The 18,133-nt window shown below is 43.2% G+C and overlaps 1 long non-coding RNA gene across 1 annotated transcript; it reads right to left on the bottom strand.

Annotated features, from left to right (window-relative positions):
- Positions 1 to 17,413: 17,413 nt before the first annotated feature.
- LOC133829072 (uncharacterized) lies at positions 17,414 to 17,879 on the bottom strand. The gene is made up of 2 exons (XR_009891504.1): positions 17,793 to 17,879; positions 17,414 to 17,645 (listed from the first exon to the last, which is right to left on the bottom strand). It is a non-coding gene; the product is annotated as an uncharacterized LOC133829072 (long non-coding RNA).
- Positions 17,880 to 18,133: the final 254 nt, after the last annotated feature.

The following is an 18,133-nucleotide window of genomic DNA, read 5'->3' on the forward strand; positions in this document are numbered from 1 at the left end:
TCATCGATTACGGGAACCAGCCAAATCCCTGACCAGCCCGTTGGAGCAGAAAAGGATTTCGTGAATAGGACTAAGATCGTGGCCCATAATAACCAAGGGGTGGAAGCAAGAGAAAGGAGAACGGCGAGGGCGGCCAGCACGGTCCAAAGAAATACAAGCCCATGGAAAAATTCAAACCGGTCTATGCGGTTTATACCGATCTCACAAACACTAGGGAGCACATTTTCCTAGCAAATTATGCCCGCCTTCCCTGGAAAAAAGCAAGAGCCCTTGAAAAATCAGAAGGCTAAGAGAGACCCTTCCAAATTCTGTCGATTCCACAATGACATCGGTCATAACACCGATGATTGCAGGCATCAAGACACTCATCCGGGCTGGACCAGAGTTGTGGAATCGGGTCACTCCTAATCAGCCCACTTGGCCAAATGTTCAATCAGCTCTGGAAGTCCCCGCAAATCCGACCAGAGCCCAGGCGGGTCATGACCTCCCTCCTCCAATAATAGGAGTTGAGATAACCACCATTTCTTGAGGTCCCCATCTGGCAGGCTCCAGGAAAGGCGTTCAGAAAAGATACATCAACGAATTGAAGTCTTATAACGGAATCAAATTTGTCCCAGAACAGCCCATACCCAACACAACAACGATTGGAGAGACAACCAATCAATTTCACCAATGAAGATGCTAGTCATGTCCAGTTCCCACATAACAATCCTCTAGTTATAACTGCCCAGCTCGCCAATCGGAGAGTCAGGAGGATACTAGTTGATAATGGGAGTTCGTTGAACTTGTTGTTTCGGTCAACTCTAGAAAAAATGGGGTTGTCGGTGACCAAACTGAAGGCCACTTCCATCATGCTGTATGGGTTCTCTGGCGAAGGGTCGGTAGCGATAGGTACAATTGAGTTAGTAATAACCTTGGGAGAGGGACCCCGAACTGTATCCACGCTTCTCGAGTTTGTGGTCATCGACTGTCCCACCGTATACAACGTAATTTTGGGTCGGCCTATGTTGATGGCTTTTGAAGCCATAACTTCTATCCGCCACCTCGCAGTCAAATTCCCTTCCTCTATGGGGATATGTACTGTCCGAGGTGATCAGCTCGCTGCCATGGAATGCTATAGCATTTCCATGAAGGGAAAATCACAACTCGTGCAGCAAACGATGTCCATTCAGGGCAGAAGCGAGGAACACCAAGAAGTGAGAGCTAGCCCTGGGATAAAGGAATCTCGGCCAGCCAACGGCGTAGGTACCATCCTGAGTGACGATATCGACCCTAGATTTGGCAAAGATAGGTCCGAGCTCAAGGCTATCGAAGAGCTCGAAGAGATAGATATCGATCCTAAAGACCCCTCAAGGGTGGTTAGGCTCGGGAAAAACCTTGGTGATGAGAGGAAGGCGGAGCTAATGAAATTCCTGCAAGGAAAACTAGATGTTTTCACCTGGTCTCATGAAGACATGGTGGGGATCAGCCTGAGCATCATCATGCATACCCTCAACTTGGACAAGAGCATGCCTGCAAATTCGTAGAAACAGAGGCATTTGGGCACGACCCGAGCTGCGCCCCTGGAAGAGGAAGTGGCTTGACTTTAAAAGTGCAGTTTTATCCGCGAGGCAAAATACCCGATCTGGGTCACCATTCCTGTTCTGGTCCCAAAACCTAACGGAAAATGGCGAACCTGTATCGACTTTTCGGACCTGAATAAAGCATGTCCCAAGGATTGCTTCCCCTTACTAAGGATTGACCAGTTGGTGGATGCCACAACAGGACACGAGCTCATGTCCTTCATGGATGCATACTCTAGTTACAACTAGATCCCTATGAATCCTGCGGACTAGGAGCATACCATCTTCATGACCCTAACCAATGTTTATTGTTACAAAGTCATGCCCTTCGGGCTGAAGAACGCTGGAGCTACATATCAGAGATTGGTCAACAGAACGTTCATTCATCAGATCGGGAAAAACATTGAAGTGTATGTTGACAACATGTTGGTCAAGTCAAAAACTGCCAATGAACATGTTCCCAATCTGAGGGAATGTTTTGAGAACCTAAGGAAGTACGGTATGAGGTTGAATCCCCAAAACAGTACCTTCGAGGTGGCGTCAGGAAAATTTCTGAGTTTTATTGTCAACACCAGAGGAATAGAGGTGAACCTACACAAAATCAGATCGCTACTCGAAATTCCATCGCCCTGGTCGCGAAAAGACGTCCAGAGTCTGACAAGAAGGGTGGCAGCCCTTAATCGGTTTATTTCCAAATCTACCGACAAGTGTTTGCCACTCTATAACCTGCTCCGGGGGAATAAAAAGTTTGAGTAGACCGAAGAGTGTGAGCGGGCCTTCCTCGACCTAAGAGCACATTTAGCCGAGCCGCCTGTGTTGTCCAAGCAAAAGGTAGGAGAGCCTCTTTTTTTTTACTTAGCTGTTATAGAAGATGTGGCTAGCACCGTGCTGGTCCACGAAGAAGACCGGGCTCAAAAGCCAGTCTATTACATTAGCAAAAGGCTCCTCAGAGCTGAATCTCGATATTAGTTGATGGAAAAAATGGCCTTCTGCCTTATCACGGCCTTCGGAAAGCTTAGGCCGTATTTCCAGTCCCATTCAATCCACGTCATAACTGATCAACCTTTAAGGCAGGTGCTACAGAAACCTAAGGCATCGGGTTGTCTTTTGAAATGGGCCATCGAGCTCAGCCAGTTCGAAATTTTGTACGTACAATGGACTGCAATCAAATGCCAAGCCCTGGCTGAATGCACTGGATTCCAAGAGGAATCGGGGGAAGAGCCGATGCAGGGGTTGTGGAGAATCTTTATGGATGGTTCGTCTAATGAAAATGAGTTCGGAGATGGAATCATTTTGATATCCCCAGAGGGACATCGTTTCCACTTCGCGTTACGATTCGGATTCGAGGCGTCCCACAACGAGGCCGAGTACGAAGCTCTATTGGCTGGGCTTAGGGTGGCCAAGGAGATGAAGGCCAGGGCCATCCAATGCTACAGCAATTCCTAGCTCGTGGTAAACCAAGTATTAGGGGAATATCAAGCGCGGGGAACCAAGATGGCGGCCTACCTGGCCAAGGTAAAGAAGAAGTTGTCCGAATTTGAATACAGTCGAATCGGGTAAGTCCCACGTGAGCAGAACGCCAATGCTGAGGCTCTGGCAAAACTCGCCACCTCCAGGGAAGCCGAGACCTTAAGCCTGACACCGGTGGAATTCTTGGTAAAACCAAGCGTGATAGAGGATACTAGGGAGATTGAAATGATCAATGCCAGGCCAACCTGGATGACGCCCATAGTTGAGTACCTTACAACAGGGAAGTTACCCGACGAGAGAAATAACGCAAGGAAGATACTTTATCAAGCTCTGAGGTATACAGTTATAGACGGGAAAAGGAGGAGTTCGCTATGCAGTAGTGGCCATTGACTACTTCACGAAGTGGGCAGAAGCAGAACCCCTAGCAACGATAATGTCAAAGAGAGTCCTCGATTTTGTGTTTAAGAATATTGTCTGCCGGTTTGGGCTGCCAAGGAAGATCGGGTCGGACAATGGAACCCAGTTCAATAGTGACCTCTTCACCGAATTTTGCGAAAGACTAATGGGCAGGTCGAGGCTGTGAACAAGAAGCTCAATGTAACGCCCTACTACCTTAGAGCCGTTACTAAGTGAGTTTAAAACAGAAATTGTGCATTTAATTGACTCAAAGTGGTTTCTAAAACCAAAAGTGTGATTAAACCAAAGTTTAAGGCTATATTCTTTTAAAATGTTTAACTTCATTGAAAACGTTAGATATAAAACATCTGGGATCCCAAAATAAGGTTTACAAAACATTTACAACTCAAAAATATATTTACAACAGGTTTGACTATCAAAAGAATGAGCTAATACAGCCATTTACAAAAAAGCTCCCAACCAAAGCAGTCGGGCAGGCCGAACATGTACGCGCCACCCCCACGCTCTCCATACTCATGGTCGGTTGACTGACTCCTTGCTTTTACCTGCCACACGGAGCACCCGTGAGCCGAAGCCCAGCAAGAAAACCCAAATAACACATAACATATGCAAATAATATCATTGGCATAATTCACTGATAAATAGGAAATCATCAATTAAACAAGCACGGCCATGCCGCCCCAGAGGCCTTACCAAAGCTTGGGGTCTCGGTCATTACCGTAGGATAACCCATGTATCCCTTGGGTCCCACCCTGGCTATAGCATCCCATGTGCTGAGCGTTACTTCCGGCCCCGCTGCCGTACCCGGCCTACGCCGCTCTCGGCCTTAGCCGTTCATTCCAATACAATCACACATATAATACATTCAGAAATAGCCATTCAAACATACAACAATTTATCTAAGATTACACATTCGCACGCAATACAATCTAGGGCCGTGCCTTGCAATCATACAGTGGGCCTATGCCCTATTCCCGGGTGTTACGGTTTTCTTACCTGTATTCCGTGCTTTCCGATGCACCACGGTCACGAGCACGGTCCCCTTAGCACGAGCCTCTCCGAAATCCTAGTCACAACACACACATCAACACTTTAAATACTAATCATGCCAAAACCACTTCCCGGGACCAATTCTGTACTCCCGGGACCTCTAAAACCTTAAAACAACACCCCGGAGGCATCCCCCGAACCCCCGGAGCTAAGACCTAAAATTTGCCAAAAAGCTATCCTGAAAATTTGCCTTGTGCCGCGGCACCCATCAGTCAGAAGCTCCCCGCCGCGGCACGCAAAAACCCTGCCGCGGCACACCTTCGCAGACCCAGAATTATGGGTTTTTCCTGCAATTTTTCTCGAGCTTTAACCTCTCCAAATCACCCCAAACCAATACCTAAGCCCCAAAACTCAAATCCAAACCTCATATGAACAATCTAACACCCTACAAACACTAGGATCAAAGTCAAAACATCCACACACCCAAGATCCAACCTTTGATCTTCAAATTCAGCAACTCAAACAAAAACCCATGAAAATCCTAACTCAAGCATTACATTCCTCAAATCAACACAGAAAATAAACTTAAATAAGCATAAGATCCTATCCTCAAGAGTAGAATCCACCCTAAAAGTTCCTTGATCTCCTCCTAAGCTTCCCACTTCAGCCCCCTTCAACACCTCTTCTTCTTTCTTCTTCTTGCCCTAGCCTTTCTCTCCTCTTCTTTTCCTTCTCTTCTAATTTTATCAAAACCACAAGTGAACCCAAATACTCCAAACCGTATACCCCATATACCCAGCTGAAACTTTCCTATTTGCCTTGCCAAAAGACCAAATTACCCCTTCTTACTAATCCTTCTAAGCTAAACCTTCAAGGGTACTTAAGTCTTTACACTATCATTTCAATTCTACCACTTTCTATCTTAAAACTTGTTACTCACAGCAGTTACAAATGGTTACCAAAATACCAATAACTAATCACTCATTCTCAACTCAACTTATAAGATTCCCGAAGTACCCCTAGGCTCCTCCCGAGCCGGGTACAACATCCCGTTGTGACTTTAGACTAATTGGCTCACTAGGACCGTCTCGGTGCGTGCATCCTGATAATAACATCACACTCACATTGCACGATCACATAATACAATTATCACAGTCGTGCTCTAAAATGGCCAAATTACAATCATGCTCATTCTAAGACAATCAGGTCTACATGCATACTAATTCACATAGTCATGCATCTAAAATAATCAAATAGTTATATAACGTGCAATAAGTCATAATCATGCATAGAACTCATTAAAGACACACACACAATTCCATTATGCCCTCCTGGCACACTACTCCAGGCCCTTAAGCCTTAACACTGAATTTGGGTCGTTACACTCAAGGCAAGCCTTAAAAAGAGGCTGGGCGAGGCCAAGGGAGTTTGGCCCGAGCATCTACTGCAGGTGATGTGGGCGTACTGGACCTCGCACCGAACTTCGACGGGGCACACCCGTTTTTCCCTAAATTTAAGGAGTGTGGCCACCCTTCTTATCAAAACAAAGATAGCCTCGCACAGGGTCCAGGCCTTCAGCCAGGAGCAGAATGACAAACTGCTCAGCGCATCCCTCGACCTGATTGATGAAAGGCGAGAAGATTCACAACTACGACTCACACATTATCAGCAAAAGATCACTCGGTATTTTAATTCAAAGGTTAAGAGGCGTGCCTTTGGATTAGGAGACCTGGTACTCAGAAAGTTGTTTCTGGCGGGCAAGGACCCCAAGGATGGTGCCTTAGGCCTGAGCTTGGAAGGGCCCTATCAGATCATCGATATCGTACAAGAGGGTACTTTCAAATTGGCCCGACTTAATGGAGAAATAGTGCCACGACCTGAAATGCTGTGCATTTGAGAAATTATTATCAGTGATCAAGTCACTCCTATATGTGAGGCTTGCATATAAAGGCCAATTTACTATAAAAAAAAATGGTTTAAGGTTTCATTTGTGTCTATGTACGATTTTGTTTGTATGGCTAGTTCAAAGTAACCAAGCAAGTCCACTTTCTGATTACTTGGGGGCAGATCACCCGACCAGGTTCCAAAACTTAGAAGTTGGTTAAATTGATTAACCATTATTTTTTAAAAAAATAAACTCGAGGTGTCGATAAAACTAACATGAACTAAGCTTTTAGAATTAAGTATCCTGGACACGACCAGGTTCCAAAACATAGAAGTTGGTTAAATTGATTAACCAGTGTTTTTTCTAAAAAAAACACGAGGTTTCGATAAAACTAACGTGAACTAAGTTTTTAAAATTAAGTATCCTGAACACCACCAGGTTCCAAAACTTAGAAGTTGGTTAAATTGATTAACCATTGTTTTTTTCTAAAAAACACGAGGTGTCGATAAAACTAACGTGAACTAAGTTTCTACCGAACACATCATAAAATATGAGAAAAAGATTGAAGAACAAGTAAAACTTGAAATAACTAAAATTAATATATATAAATTGTCTCAAGGAGAATAACCTCGTGCTCAGTATTTACAAGCAAATGTAAATAAAAGTAAAAATACAAAAAATCCTAGGCTCCCCTAAGCTGCTCTGAGGACATCACCTCCTCAGTCTCCTGCTCGCCTACAGCAGAAGTCTCCCCAGTCTCAGTCGGCGCCAGCAGCTCTTGTTACAGCCGAACTTTGAACTTCTCGAGGTAGTGCCCCCATGCGTCGGAGGCCATGAAGGAGGAGTTGTCATCCTAATTGAAGGCCCATCAGTGGTACACCATACTCTCCATGGAGGACACCGATGCCTTCTTCTCCTCTAGAATGGCCGCCTCAACCTCCAGCAGTTTTGCCTTGGCCCCCTCGAACTCGCCCTGAAGGACTATCGAGGCCGCCTTCGCCGCCTGCTCGCCTTCTCGGGCAGTGGTTAAAGCTACCACCGCCGCCTGTTCACTCGCGTGGGACGCTACCAAAGCAGCCTTGGCACTTTGTTCGGTCTATTGAGAGGCGGCGAGAGCAGCTTTGGCCACAGTCAGCTCGGCCTTGAGTTCTTCGTTCCTGGCCCTGGCCTGAGATATGCTACGGTGTTGACCCAAGACTGCCTACAAAAAGCAAAGAAACAGTTAGGCACATACCAGAAAAAGAAAATACATATAATTAAAGCAAGGTCAGGGAAAATGCTTACTATGAGGTTCATCCCCAAGGCAGACTCCATGACATTCTCCGGGCTCCTCTCATTAATCTCCCTCAGGTCGTGGGGCTTGGCCTTGTAAAAATGCTCCACCGAGTAGTTCGTCGTCTCGTACACGGTCCCCCAAAAAGTGTCTGGAATCAGCTCCAGATCCTGGGGGTTGATGGGGATACGAATAGTGGCGACAGGGACCACTAGAGCTTGAGGACCAACCGGTGCTACCGGTTCCCGAGTAGGAGGTGGAGGAAAGGGAGGAAGGGGAGTCAGACCTTTTTTCCCCGGGGCTGCAGTAGGCAGAGCTCCTGAGCTCGAGCCTTTCCCCTTAGCCGGGGATCGGGAGGCAGTCGTAGCCGGGGGCGGTGTTTTCTTTGAAGTAGGCCGAAGCCTCTTGACAAGGGGGCCTCGCTGGACCTCCCTTCTTGGAACATCAAGTGGATGTCAGGTTCCCCTCTCTGTTCCATCTCCTCGCCTAAAAAAATAATGGGAAATCCGTTAAGAATGCATGTACGTTTTTCAGCAAAAAAAAAATAATATTAATCATAAATACATACGAAGTAGCAAAAATCCTACCCTCCGAGCTAGAGGAAGAGTCCATTTCCACAACCTCCGGCCATGGAGCTGCTACAGGGGAAGGAGAGTCTAAATCAACCACTTCTTGAATTAGGGGAGGTTCCAGGTCAGGCTCTACCTCAAGACTGGATTCCTCCACATATTGCCTAAGTCCAGGAGTGACTATACCCTCTGCTGGGGTAGGGACCTCCCACTCGTGCTTCAAAAAAAGATACTTCAGCCCCGAATTCGGAGGAAGTTGAAATGGTGCCAACTTCATGTAATTGAGAAAGTCGGCAAAGTACTAATCTAGGGGGAGGAAGGCCCCGACCCTGAGATGCTCATCGCTCCAGGCCGCGAAGTCTTCATCGAGGGGTGCGCAACTCCTCTCACCCTCCAAGGGAGGTTGGGCAATAAGGACGCCGGTCCTAACCTCGATGTTATGGGATAGCATTATCTTATTGACCCTCCCTTGGGTTGTGATCTTCGAGGCTATCCTCTCCGCCTCAAAGAAAGCATCAGTTCCCACCTCGATCTCCTTCTCCACCGTGGGACCGAATTGGGGGATGGGAGACTCCACCATGACCTCCTTCCCTTTGCTGGATTGCTGGGATGACGAGTCGGCCGCGCTTTTCTTAGACACATTCCTTTTGGGCCCCATCTGATCGCCTAGCGAATAAGAACGATGAAAAACTTAGTAGGCGACCTAAAAGCTATGAAATGACAAATAGCGCGAGAAGAACAAGGGTTTTTCATGCGCATGCTGAGGTAATCTCAGCCTGCGGTGGGAGGCCACGCGCCCAACTTTCTAACGGATCCCTGATATTCAGGGATCCTTGTGTTAGCAGGGTCAGATTATTACTTGCCTTAGGGGAGAGGTTTCGAGAGAAAAACCACCTAGGAAGCATGACCCCTAAGCTACTCAGTTTTACACCCTAAAAACCTTTCATCTTCCATATCCCGAATAGGTATTTCCTAAAATTACCCATAAATATTACCAAGAAATTACCTAGTTGTGAACATCACAATCGTAGACATGTTTTGGGTCTACTCAATATGCCTAGCATCGGATCTTATACTCTAAAATCCAGTAAGAAACAACCTACTATTTACGACTGTCAGATGTATGTTTGCATAACAAAGAAAAAGGGAAATCAAAACATACAACGAGTAGGAAACTTACAATGTATTTTCCAAACGAAGGTTGTTGACAGCGTAGAAGTAGGAGTCGTGGAAGATTCCTTAAGGCTGGACTTCAGAAAGGTTCTTGTGGCAAGAATATGGTGATTTCTGGGATTATAAGATGAAGAAGAAGAGCTTTTTAAATTTTGAAAGAGAGAAAATAAAGGAAAATTTCGAATGAAGGGTGATAAGTACTGAAAACTACCAGTCTTATTTATACGTTAAAGCCATGAGGAAATGAGGACTGTCCGATTAAATTAATTCGAGATACGAGGGTCATAACTTGAAAGACGAAACAGCGGAAAAAAGGTGGCCAGGCCATTTAATAGGATCCTCGAAACCCGAACAGACGGCAATCATGGCATTCCACGTGTCCGATACTCAAGTAACGCACAAGGTCTGGATAATCGAAAAGGAGGTTTAAAAGCCCCCGCCGTGGATGACAAAAGTGACGTCATAAATCACGGGCAGGGGCTTGGGGGGAAAATGTATGCCCTGAGTAACAGCACGTACCTTGTTGAGGCAGCTCGGGAGAAGCGAACTAATAAAGAGCCATAATCGATGTGCCACATGTTCACCGTTCATCCGGAGAAATTTGGTACGATCCCCAAAACAAATAGCTCGAGCTGGCGAATCGTTTAGCTGTTTATCACTTGGAACCATTACCAACATGGCATCAAAAGACACGAGCTAGCACTACATTAAGCTCGTGGTACATCAGAGGCCTGAAATATCCCAGGATCTTTATAAAGTCAGCCATGCAATATAAACGTGCGTATAACATACATCATGTGTCTGTTTTATTCCCGAATTCCCGGATACGCAATATAAACATGCGTGATCAGACATCCTACACCTGATTTAGGCCATGCGGCCCATTATCCATTTTTACCTACTAATTAGACCATACTTTATTGTAAGGTTTGGATATTAATCATCAGTGTCACAGAGATGACGTGAAGGATAAAGGGATCATGGAATGGCCCCAATGCCTACTCAGAGATCATTCTCCTATAAATACCAAGACCCTGGGTAGTGCAAAAGGTTGTATTCTTCTTATGCAGAAAATACTCTGTAAAAATAGCAAGAAAAGAGAAACAATAATAATATTGACTCGTGGACTAGGGGAATTTTAACCTCCGAACCACGTAAAAAGTAGTGATCACTTTTCTTCTCTTGATAATTTATTGCCAGCATCCTTGAGTATTATCATTTTCTTATTACGGTTTACCATTAAGCACTAATCCATCCTAGTTATTCCTACAATCCACTGTTGGGGAAAAACCGCATCAACAGGATGGTTCAAAGAGAATAAGTGTTGTTCAATTTTTAGCTTTAGTGGAAGTTATAGAAAATAGTAGAAACAGAAGGAAGGAAAGAAAGAAGAAAAGCAGGGACTCTTTCTCTCTCTCGGTTTCCTCTCCCTTCAACATTTCTTGAGAATTTCTGAAGCTATAACTTAGTGGGAGCTTAGGCTAGAGATCAGATCTTGGTACTTGAGGTAATCAGGAGGGTTAGCTGGAGTTGATTCCCAAACAAAGGTAAGGTTTAAAGCTTTGTTGAGATTTCTGAGTTTTAGTGTGTTTGAGTTCTAAATTTTGATTTTTCAATGGAAGTTTAGGGGTTTGAGCCTGAAGAATTGAGGAGCCAAACGCAAGAAAAATACTAAGGGCAACCTAAGGTCGAACCCCCCATTAAAGGTAAGAATTCTTGAGCTTGATCATCTGAGTTGCTGGGTTCATTCTGGTTTTCTGATGAGTTCTTGAGTTTTGAGTTCAATTCTTGTTTTCTTTGTTTGATGGTGCATGTGGTTAAGTTTTATGTTGTTGGGCTATGTGGAATGCAATGTAGAGGATGGTAGGCTCAATTTGGTTTATGGTTGAGGTTTTGAGGGGTTTTAGGGAGTTTTGGCTCGAGGAAATTTGAAGGAGAAAACCAGAGGGTGAAGATTGTTGTTTGTAGCATTGTAGCGCCAGCCTTGGAGTGCTACATCACTTTGCTGGCTTCTTGGGGGGCTTTTTTCTCTGCTTGTAGTGCTGTAGCACCCACTTTGTGGCGTTGTAGCACTACCCTGCCTTCAGAAGTGAATTTTTGGGTATTTTCTTAGGCTTTTTGCCCGGGAGCTTGGTGTTTGATTCCACCACCCTGTTTGGTGAAATTAGGGCTTCCTGAGGGCTTGGGATTGGTCCCAAGGTTAGGTTACAGAATTGAATGTTAATGAGGATTCTACGTTACATTTGTGACTAGGTGTATGCTAGGGCTTGGTCGGGATCATGCTCGAGGATCATTTCAGTTAACCAGAGTGCTCATAATCAAAGGTAAGAAACTGCACCCACTAATGTGATTATGTTGGGACTAAGAGCTCCCTGTATTTGTATGTGATGTCATGAGATGGTACTATGCCATGGGGACATGTGATAAACGTCCTAAGAGTGCCGAAATCAATATTTGCGCACAGGGCGCGGCCCAGGCACTTGTTGCTAAGGTTAAATACATAATCACTGAGCTCGGCCTAAGTGAGCCGGAGTCAGTGGGATAAATAGAGGGTGCGGCCTAAGGGTGCCAACCCTGAGTTTTGGTGTGATATGTTTAATGTTGTTCAAACTAATAGTTGTGACAAGTTGTTATCTGAATAAATGATTATTGACTTGTAAATTGATATCACTGTATATGTGGGAGTTATGACCTGTTGTATATCTGATTGGTGATTTATGAAACATTTGACTGTCGTTTATTGCTTATACTCTGTATTGTCGCTTTCTTGCTGGGCATCGGCTCACGGTGCTTCGTGGTGCAGGTAAAGGCGAGAGCAAGGTGGACCAGTCCTGAGTTGGAGAGCTTTGTGGCTGAATGTACATAGTCAGCTGATCGACCGCCACGGCCGAGGAGTGGTACAGAACAGGAGAAGCCTAAATGTCTTTTTTGCCCTTAGAGTGGCCAGTACTTGTTTACAACTTGGAATTTTTGTAATCTGTCTTTTAAATTCTATTTCCTTTGGGATCCGATGTAAGAAATGTTTATCTAAATGAAATGTATCTTTTATAATCAAAATCTTATAACCCTAGTTCAATTATGGTTTTAGTAACACGTTTCTAACTAAATGACTTGATTAGCAAGCCTTGCACCTTTATAAACACAAAGTGTAACGGTCTTGGCTACCCAGGGCATTACACCCTAGTTTCCAGCTGGTATAGTTTGACCGTACATATCCCATCGGTGTGGGAAGCTTTATTGTTAAATGGCAAACAGAAGTGATTGCTTCAAGATCGATCAATACGGGTCGACCTAAAATGACATTATACTCGGTTGGCCAATCTATCACTTTGAAGTTGAGCATCTTGGTTGTGGTGCGGGTCTCATTCCCAACAGTTCCCAGAGATTTATTATTCTAATCTATGTTAAACCTTCCCCTAAAAATCCATGAAGGGTCGTCAAGCAGGCCTGGAAATACCTAATAGAGAGTCTTATATTTTCAATGTGGACTTATTCAACACATGAACTGAGCTCCCATTGTAAATAAATATTCTTCGATCTCATCTATCGGCAAGCGGAACGATTATCACAATAGTATTATTATGTGAAAATTGGATGTGACTAGTGTCCTCTTCCGTAAATATGATATGTTGTGTATTCGTCCTTTGCTTCTTGGTCATTCATTTTTTAGGTACATACGATGAAACATCACGTGTCTTTAGCTCCTGGACATATCTTTTCTAAGCTCTACTTCTTGTTCCCGCCAGATGGGGTACACTTTGTATTGTTATGATATGTACTTCTTCCACTAGAGGAGGTATGTGTGGATTCTCTTGACCATGTAAAGAAGACGAGGGTTTCGCAAATTGCCTTAAGTTGGTCATTGATTTGGACCAACTTAATTCTGAGCATATTATGCTACCGGCTCAGGTCGGATTAATCTTTTAATCTCATTCTTCAATTTACAACAGTCATTTGTTGTTGTGAAAATGGCAAAACTTTGTTGGTTCTCTTTTAAGCAATTGATTCCTAATGGGGTCAGGAATTCTTCCAGGGAAGGCGAGCATAGTTTGCTAAGTATATGTTCTCTAAAGTATCCTTTAAATTAGTTTACATGGTGAAAATAGAGATATACCTCTCTCTAGATTTATTCGTCTTGGCTACTGCCTGTTCGTCTTCATTATTCCCTTTTTGCTCCCATCACTTGAGAACTCCAAAGTTAAGCGTGCTTGACCTAGAGTAATCTCAAGATGGGTGACCTCCTAGGAAGTTTTCCCAGGAAGCGTGCGAGTGAGGACAAAGTATGATAGAAAGACTCGTGTTGGTTTGTAGGGCCAGTCGTCATTCCAAGATGCAGCCATAGTGATGTGGGGTGTTACAAATGGTATCAGAGCCTTGACCCAGCCGGATGTTTGGCCGACGGGGACGTCGGGTCCGTAAGGGGGGGTGATTATGACAGTCAAAATCCTGTGATCCACAGAGGGAAAGACCGGGTAAAGCTATGCAATCCCACACCGCCTGGGGAAGGTCAAGTGTGATGATTCTAAGATTGTGTAGGTATGGGACTACACAGTTGAAGAAGGCTTAAATGGATTGATGGGTACTACCTATATCAACAAGACGCATCTTCTTTTTGGTAGCCCATCACTTGAGAACCCAAAAGTTAAGCATGCTTGACCTGGAGTAATCTAAGGATGGATGACCTCCTGGGAAGTTTTCCCAGGAAGCGTGCGAGTGAGGACAAAGCATGCTGGAAAGACTCATGTTGGTTTGCAGGGCTAGTCGTCATTCCAAGAAGTAGCCATAGTGACGTGGGGCGTTACAAAGTAATTATGATACTATTTTTCTATATAAAATTTATTTAATCATATCAATATATTTATATGTATATATACACACCAAAGAGACTTGTCTTCTCAGAAAAAGAAGAGACAATAAACACAAAATAAACATTAGTGGAAGTTTCAGAAACTATAGGTACATTCTTATTCAAACACAACACATTTTAAATGGCAAACTCAAAGAAAGAAAACCAACTTTCATAGGAGCAAAATGTTTTAAATGGAAAAACTCAATCAGAGAAAACGAACTTCCATAGGAGCAAAACTAGTGTGGCCAACCAAGTGTGTAAGAACCAATATCACTGTTTACTATTTTTCTCTAAAAAAGTATCTAACATTAATAATTCATAAAATACTAGTAAAACAACATCAAATGACATACAAGCCAAGATTTTACACAGATATATATATATATTCAGAGAAGATTTTACATAAAGACTAAAAAAAAATGAATGCTCACAACTTAACTATCCAAAATACTAATGTTGTACCCTAAAATTAGCATGAGTTTAATTATTCAGCTTGGGCAAATGTTGTACAGCTGGAGATGAATATGAGAAAAAATAGCCAAGTAGGATATCTGGTTAACAATGATGTGAGAAACTTGAGGATTAATCCAGTTCGTACACGATATACTTGTTATTATCAAATTGTCTTTTGTGATAACAATTGAATTCGAGACATATAATGGATGGATCAAACTTTGGGCGTTCTATTCTTACAATGAGTCAGGGTTCAGATAGTCTTTGAACACGAGTTTGGGTGAAAAGACACATAATGTCTAGATCCAACTTTGGGCGTTCGAGATGGAAAATGCCCAATTAAGAAGCCATCTCGCTAGGGCAAACAAGAAAATCAAGGAGGTCTTGCCTCGGTTACCCCCTCTTGCAACCGATACTAATGTTTGAAAGGTGCAAAGTGGGTCTCATAAGTCCCACAAGAATAACCGGTATAAACCTAGTCGTTCTGTCAGAACCGTCACTCCAAGTTGTGTGCCTTTAGTGTGAAACCAACAAAGTTCTCAGCCCGCTAGTCGTCACAAGGCTCATCACCAACATGTCAATCGGTTAGTCAGGACTGCGACCCCTAGCTCCGTGCCTTCTTCGCAGATTACCAGGAGTGCCCACAACAACACACTAGGGAGGGCTGGGACAAGTTCATGGAGGAAAAATGCTCCAGCAAATCCTCCAATGCCACGATCAGAACCCCAGGCACAGAGAACTTGGGACATTGGAGTAGAGCCACAATGGGCTAATTGAGTTCGTCCTGATGGAACGCGAATAGCCTCAACAATAAGGCATCTTCCATCACCGGTTAAGCATCCTACACCAACTCTCCCAAATCGAGATGCTTCAGCTAGTGGGAACAGTAGGAGAAATCTTCCCCCGTTAGTAGATACTTACGCCCCACAGGAACTTGCTGAGAATCCAGGTCCTCGATTTCATCCGCATGTCGTAAGTTTTGCAAATGGAAGTTACTGGATGGTGAGCCAGTGTGAAGGCATGTCCAAAAGTGACTTGACAAATCATCTGAGCTCAGTGCAAAGTCCTCGATATGATCCACTACCCGACCTGCACGATCATTTGAACTCACAAAGAAGGTATCCTGCTTGGAATGAGGATGTTAGTTATACGCGACATGAGGGAGGTCCGTCTATTGTACAAAACAATGGGAATGTCCAACCTAACGAAGCTCGAACTTGGAGGGACAATAACCCACCAAAAGTGTACAATATGATTGGAGTTGTTGAACAACCCCCAGATAACCTAGAAACCAAGGACCTAACCCTTGAGCGAGTAGCCTTGACGGAGGAATAGATGAAGAAGCTCTTATCTAGAATGGGGGCAGGTGGTTGCAGCTCAAATGAAGAGCTCGAACCTTTCACTCCAAAAGTTGTTGCAGCAACATATCATATTGGATTTAGGATATCGAACATGCTGACATTTGATGGAAATACAGATCCATCCGATCACCTCAGAATGTCCAACACAATGATGATGGCCCACAATGTCAGGTTTGACCTAAGATGTATCCTGTTCCCCCCGACTCTGGTCGGACCTGCTAGACAGTGGTTTAAACAATGTAAGAAGCATTCAATAAACTCGTGGAAGAAATTTTCTTCTGAGTTTAAGAGAGCATTTCGAGCTTTTCACAGGCAACTCGTGTAGAGGCCGACTCATTGGCCAATGTTGCAGCACGAGCTACTTGGTGCGTCACTGAAGGCATACCTGAGAAGATTCGCCAATGTTGTAGCACGAGCTAGGGATGTTGATGATAGCTCCAAGTTCATGACGATGAGGACAAAAATCCTGGTGGGAGGCGATCTGTGGCAAGAACTCCAACGAAAAGGAGTTAAAAGTGTAGATGAATTATTGGCCCAGGCCTAGGAGTGGATAAACCTGGAAGAGGCGCAATCTTCTGTCGCAGGAACCAGCCAGGCCCTATCCAACCCACTGGAGTGGTGACGGATGTTGTACTTATGACTCAACCTGTTACCCAGAATGACCAAGTGGGAAACAACAAGATGAAGGGGAATGGTGAGAGCGACCAGAACAACACGAAGAAGAACAAATCTGTGGAGTAAATCAAGCCCGTTTATGCCACCTACACAGACCTAACAAACACCCGGGAACATATCTTCCTAGAAAATTCTAATCGCCTCCCATGGAAGAACCCAGAGCCTTTAAGGCATCAGAGGGCAAAGATAGACCCCTCACTACAAGAAAAAATACTTTCAATAAGACTGAAAAAGTATTATCAAATATATACCATAACACTTTTTGATGTGTTAAAGAAAGTGGTGCTACAGTAGGTCGGAGCACTTTGCATAACACTTTTCCATAGTTATAGACATGTGTTATGGTATAGCCTACAATAACACTTTTGTTGTGTTATTTTAATAGTTAGATAAGTATTTCATTATGCTATTTATAAGTAGATTAATTAACACTTTTTTGTACTTATAAAGTAGTGTTACGATACATTTTATAATAACACACTTTCTGCATTATAGAACATAGTTTGCATAACATAATTTTATGCTTATAAACCAGTGTTATTGTAAAAGATACAATAACACATTTTTTGTATTATTCTAATATTTGGATAAGCTTGAATTGTTATTATATAAACCTGTACATTATAATTATTATTTATTTTTTTAATTCAAACCCACTTCATTTAATATACTTAAGACACCCTTAACATTGTACAAATATATTTTTGGGTACCAATTATTTGGCTCATAACACATATAACCAAATAATTGTGTCAAAATACATTCAAGATTATCTAAAAAATAATCCAAAAGTCTTAAGATATTCAACACTGCCTAATTAACATAAACAAAACATTCTCACAATAGTCAACAAAATAGTCTTAAACAGTTGCATATTCAAAAGTAAAGGTAGGAATTCATGATCTTCCAAATGTCAGCACACCAAAGCCTTCCAAATCAGATATTCTTTTGCACTTGACTTGTTGAATCTAGTAAATAAAACATAAAAGAAAAACTAATGAGGTCATGAAATATCATATCATTCATCTAAAATAATCAATATGTTATCATAATCTTGGATTGCATATCGGTGAATGTGGAACAAGCATTATTTAATCAAATAACCAAATATATACCTCTTGGAATAACCTTTTGAGAAGGCCATGCAACTGTTGAACCAACAGCTTCTCGTATAGTAAGCATCGCAAAGTTAGGAAGAAATAAATATGCACCAGGCACAATAGCAACATCAACCCATACACACATAAAATCTGGCCCAAGAGGAATTCCGTGCACCTCTAAGTCTAGATCACTAGAATCCCAATGGCCTTCAATGTTTGTTAACTATTGCTGATTATTTCTTACGTTAGTTGACAAGGAAGAATTTGTACAAGATCAGAAAGTGATAGTTAATGCTACTTGTTAACAGAGTAATAAAAACATATGATAATATAACACTAAAACAAATAAGAAACCA

Source organism: Humulus lupulus, chromosome 4 (assembly GCF_963169125.1).
Source record: "Humulus lupulus chromosome 4, drHumLupu1.1, whole genome shotgun sequence".
NCBI classification, from domain to species: Eukaryota; Viridiplantae; Streptophyta; class Magnoliopsida; order Rosales; family Cannabaceae; genus Humulus; species Humulus lupulus.